This window comes from Cygnus olor, chromosome 2 (genome assembly GCF_009769625.2).
Source record: "Cygnus olor isolate bCygOlo1 chromosome 2, bCygOlo1.pri.v2, whole genome shotgun sequence".
NCBI lineage: Eukaryota > Metazoa > Chordata > Aves > Anseriformes > Anatidae > Cygnus > Cygnus olor.
This window is the reverse complement of record NC_049170.1, coordinates 127,527,294-127,533,293: the sequence shown is the minus strand read 5'-3', so window position 1 is coordinate 127,533,293 and position 6,000 is coordinate 127,527,294.

The window sequence follows — 6,000 nt, the reverse complement described above, 5'->3', positions numbered from 1 at the left end:
ATAGATTTCAAGCCTGACTTTAACCTGGGACATTCTGGTGCCAACACAGAAATTTTGGGTTTTTTGACCATGGGGCGCTTTACTCGGCACCCGGCCTGGTGACCGCAGATGGGTCCCTATCTCCAAGGGGAAAACGGATCCTAGCCCAGGAGCTGGCAGGGCTCGTTGAGAGGGCTTTAAACTAGGAAAGAAGGGGGGTGGGGCTGAAATTAGGCTTGTTGGAGCTGTACCAGGGGGAACAATGGCAAAGCCGGGGAAGAAGGCAATGGCCCAACTGAAGTGCATCTACACTAATGCATGCAGCATGGGTAACAAACAAGAGGAGCTGGAAGCCATCGTGCAGCAGGCAGGCTATGACTTGGTTGCCATCACGGAAACGTGGTGGGACCACTCTCATGACTGGAGTGCTGCAATGTCTGGCTATGGGCTCTTCAGAAGGGACAGGCAGCACAGAAGGGGTGGTGGTGTGGCTCTCTATATTAGAGAGTGTTTTGATGTTGAGGAACTTGAGGCTGGGAATGATAAGGTTGAGTCCCTATGGGTTAGGATCAGAGGGAAGGCCAACAAGGCAAGCATCCTGGTGGGGGTCTGTTATAGACCACCGAACCAGGATGAGGAGATAGATGAGGAGTTCTACAGGCAGCTGGCAGAAGCCACGAAATCGTCAGCGCTTGTTCTTGTGGGGGACTTCAACTTCCCAGACATATCCTGGAAGCACAACACAGCCCAGAGAAAGCAGTCTAAGAGGTTTCTGGAGAGCGTGGAAGATAGCTTCCTGACGCAGCTGGTTAGAGAGCCTACCAGGGGAGGTGCCCCGCTAGACCTTCTGTTCACAAACAGTGACAGACTGGTGGGAGATGTGGTGGTCGAGAGCTGTCTTGGGCAGAGTGACCACGAAATGGTTCAGTTCTCTATTCTTGGCGAAGTCAGGAAGGGGACCAGTAAAACCGCTGTCTTGGACTTCCGGAGGGCTGACTTTGAGCTGTTCAGGACTCTGGTTGGCAGAGTCCCTTGGGAGGAGGTTCTGAAGGGCAGAGGAGTCCAGGAAGGCTGGGCACTCTTCAAGAAGGAAATCTTAATGGCTCAGGAGCGGTCTGCCGCCACGTGCCCAAAGATGAGCCGGCGCGGAACTAGACCGGCCTGGCTGAACAGAGAGTTGTGGCTTGAGCTTAGGAGAAAAAGGAGGGTTTATAATCTTTGGAAAAGAGGGCAGGCTACTCAAGAGGACTATAAGGATGTTGCGAGGCTGTGCAGGGACAAAATTAGAAAGGCCAAAGCTCATCTGGAGCTCAATCTGGCTACTGCTGTTAAAGATAACAAAAAATGTTTTTACAAATACATCAACACAAAAAGGAGGACTAAGGAGAATCTCCATCCTTTACTGGATGCGGGGGGAAACTTAGTTACAAAAGATGAGGAAAAGGCTGAGGTACTCAATGCCTTCTTTGCCTCAGTCTTTAGCGGCAAGACCAGTTGTTCTCTGGATACCCGGTACCCTGAGCTGGTGGAAGGGGATGGGGAACAGGATGTGGCCCTCACTATCCACGAGGAAATGTTTGGCGACCTGCTACAGCACTTGGATGTACGCAAGTTGATGGGGCCGGATGGGATCCATCCGAGGGTACTGAGAGAACTGGCGGAGGAGCTGGCCAAGCCGCTTTCCATCATTTATTGGCAGTCCTGGCTATCAGGGCTATCAGGAGAGGTCCCAGTCAACTGGTGGCTAGCAAATGTGATGCCCATCTACAAGAAGGGCCGGAGGGTAGACCCGGGGAACTATAGGCCTGTCAGTTTGACATCAGTGCCAGGGAAGCTCATGGAGCAGATTATCTTGAATGTCGTCACGCGGCACTTGAAGGGCAACCAGGCGATCAGGCCCAGTCAACATTGGTTTATGAAAGGTAGGTCCTGCTTGACGAACCTGATATCCTTCTATGACCAAGTGACGCGCTTGGTGGATGAGGGGAAGGCTGTGGATGTGATCTACCTTGACTTCAGTAAGGCTTTTGACACCGTTTCCCACAACATTCTCCTCAAGAAACTGGCTGCTCGTGGCTTGGACTGGCGTACGCTTTGTTGGGTTAAAAACTGGCTGGATGGCCGGGCCCAAAGAGTTGTGGTGAATGGAGCCAAATCCAGTTGGAGGCCGGTCACTAGTGGAGTCCCCCAGGGCTCAGTGCTGGGGCCGGTCCTCTTTAATATCTTTGTCGATGACCTGGACAAGGGGATCGAGTGCACCCTCAGTAAGTTTGCAGATGACACCAAGTTAGGTGTGTGTGTCGATCTGCTTGAGGGTGGGAAGGCTCTGCAGGAGGATCTGGATAGGCTGGACCGATGGGCTGAGGTCAACTGTATGAAGTTCAACAAGGCCAAGTGCCGGGTCCTGCATCTGGGGCGCAACAACCCCAAGCAGCACTACAGGCTGGGAGATGAGTGGTTGGAAAGCTGCCTGGCCGAGAAGGACCTGGGAATACTGGTTGATAGGCGGCTGAATATGAGCCAGCAGTGTGCTCAGGTGGCCAAGAAGGCCAACAGCATCCTGGCTTGTATAAGAAGCAGTGTGGCCAGCAGGTCTAGGGAGGTGATTGTCCCCTTGTACTCGGCTCTGGTGAGGCCGCACCTCGAGTACTGTGTTCAGTTTTGGGCCCCTCGCTACAAGAAGGACATGGAGGTGCTCGAGAGAGTCCAGAGAAGGGCAACGAAGCTGGTGTGGGGTCTGGAGAACAAGTCTTACAAGGAGTGGCTGAGGGAGCTGGGGTTGTTTAGCCTGGAGAAGAGGAGGCTCAGGGGAGACTTCATCGCTCTCTATAGGTACCTTAAAGGAGGCTGTAGAGAGGTGGGGGTTGGTCTATTCTCCCATGTGCCTGGTGACAGGACGAGGGGGAATGGGCTCAAGTTGCGCCAGGGGAGGTTTAGGTTGGATATTAGGAAGAACTTCTTTACTGAAAGGGTTGTTAGGCATTGGAATGGGCTGCCCAGGGAAGTGGTTGAGTCGCCATCCCTGGAGGTCTTTAAAAGACGTTTAGATGTAGTCCTTAGTGATATGGTTTAGTGGAGGTCTTGTTAGTGTTAGGACAGAAGTTGGACTAGATGATCTTGGAGGTCTCTTCCAACCTGGACAATTCTGTGATTCTGTGATTGAAAAGCAGCCTAGCTTGCAGATTTTGGTGCTTATGTTTAAAACACTAAAACAAACAAATTTCAAGCACTTTTGATTTCAAACACACACATACACATTTCCGTCAGTGCCATACACAAAGAGTAACATATTTTGCATTTATCTGCTCTATCAGTTTTGTGGACTAAACACAGTTAACTTTTACTACACAAAAAACATCAATATTGCTAGTCCCAACTACAGAAAGATAATACCTCATTCCAGAAAGTACAATCACCATCTAACTGATAGGGAATAGTTACATTTGTTTTCTGAATATAATAAATTACTTATGAAGACTTATGAAGATATGGAATAATGACTTACAGAACTTAAATTATTTTTGATCAATTTATTTTTGATGAATTACCTTCTTGATTGGTATGTATGTCTGCAGACTCCTCTTAGACCAGAAATTGCATTTGTTATGAAAAAGAAACCGTACATGCAACAGACAGGTATTTGTTTTTTTGTGCTAAGCAGGAAACAATAAGAATTACGTACAACAAATATAACTTAATTGATTGTCCTGACTCTCTCCACTCCCCATCTCAATGTTTAAAAGCTTTTAGTCTCAAAACTTGCATGTACACTAGGGCAATATTTTATACATTGTAAAGGTGAAGTAGCAAAAGGTTGAGAAATTGGTTTCCAGAAGTCCAAACATATAACACCGAACATGATAATTTAGTAACAGACAACAGATTGTGCCCAGAAGGTGGGGCAAAGGCACAGGCTAGGTAAGGAATTCTGCTGTAGGAGGAAGAATTCTACTGAAAGTACCTGAAAGTGCCCCAAATGAATAAACGTATGCAATAATTCACAAAGGAGATTTTTTTTTTCAAAATGTAACAGGGTTAGAGAATTCTCTTCAGTATTCCCAAATCTTTGTACAGACCACAAGAAGAGTCTCACTGGCCTGATAGAGTTCAAGACTGAAAAAAAGTTCTAATGTTTGTTTTTTAAGTGTGAATTCAGAATTATACAACTTCCGTGACATCCAGAGTACATACACCACACACAGATTTTAGCTGTTGTTTAATAGGACACCATAAAACATACGAATCTTTTGCAATTATAGCAGTAATAGTTATGTTTCAAAATGGCCACATTTTGCTTAAAAATATCAGTGTGTAATGAAGTTAAAATAAATCAGGAGACTGTAGTTGGTAGAAAGAAAAATGGAGTAATGAAACAGCCACTAGGGAGTAATGAAACAGCCACAAAAGAGTAGCTAGCTCGTGTCAAAAAACAAACAAACCAAACAAAAAAAACCACACACACACACACACACACACAAAAAAAAAAAAAAAAACACATTTCTTTTAATCACAAAGCTCTGGCCATTGATCTGGAGCAAGAGAGAAGGCAGGCTCTGCAGAGTCTGTTGTTAGTCCAATAGATTTAGAAAAAAAAAAGCCAGAGGTCAGTTTTAAGTAGGCATAAGGCCGCACTGGCTGCACTGTGTTGACACAAGATGACCTAGCTGAAAGCGTGTCCCACTGCTGCTAGGCTGGGACTTGCTTTGCTGCACAGCACACTGGATAATTGATGGACCCACTGAAAAGAGCACAGCAGATTTACAAGATCTTATATAAAAGTTCTTTCACCTAAAATGAAGATAAGCTGTCTGCTGAACCCTGTGACTTTCCAGACTTAGTTCAAGGCTAGGTGTTTTCTTTCATACTTGATGCAGTAAATGAAATATATGAGGAAGGAGTCCCCCCTGGTGGCTTGTACAGACACATGGGGAAACCTCTGCATCTTCTGCTATTCCCTATTGTAGTTCTTCTGCACCAGACTATTTCAATGCTTTAATAATAATAATAATAATAATAAAATAAAAATTAAAAAAAAATAAAAATAAACTAACTAGACTCCCTTTTAAAAAGGATCTGACTGGCTAATGAAAGAAACTGAGCAAGTTCTACTGGCATCAGAGCTAAAATACCATTTACGCTGATGATTATAAAGACTTCAACCTTTACTGTTGTGTCTGGTCAAACTGTCCTTAAATCAAAATAACCTCAGCCATTTTAAAATCTTTTTGGCAGATTCAGTTTTAGATGCATGTGTCTTCAAATGCCTGTATCAATGGCATTCACAGAATTGATCTCCTGTGTTACTCACTGACAAAAGCCCTAATCTAGTGTATTGTAGGCATGAGGAGCCTGCTTTGCCTCTTTCAAGTCAGTATGAAGGACACTGGTGAGGAAGTACATAAACTTGTACATATTTTATTTTTACTAGATACTCTTTCTTTACTATATATATATATTTATACTCTTATCCAGGAGGAAGGTAAGAAGGAGAGAAAGAGCAGTGGTGAGAGCTATATAATGGTGTTATTTTACTGGAGCATTGTGGCAATTTACTTTCATTTTGAAATCCTTCATAACTACATGTAGTAGGTACTGGCTGGCATGTCCAGTTAATGAAACATAACATAATTTCAAGTCCAGAGAATTTAGGGTTTCATGCCTATGAATTTTCAGTTTGTCTACATGTAAGTAAAATTTAACTCTAAATCTCCTGGCTGACTTGCATTTAAAACCCTCAAACTAATTTATGAGACTATCTTCTTTCTCAACACATCCAAAAAGTGCTTAGATTACATAAGAATGCTTTTTGAAAAAAAATCACTTTGCATTTGGATTGTTGGCTGCAGATGAATACTCTGGCCAAGTGAGCACTTATAAGTCACTGAAATTTCTCTTAGGAAAGATTTATAGTATATATTATCACAGTATCCCATCACAGAAAAAATAAAATAAAATAAAAATTAACAATATTCCAGGACAGCAGAAGAGAGCACTCTGTTCCAAAGTGTTAGACAGAATTAA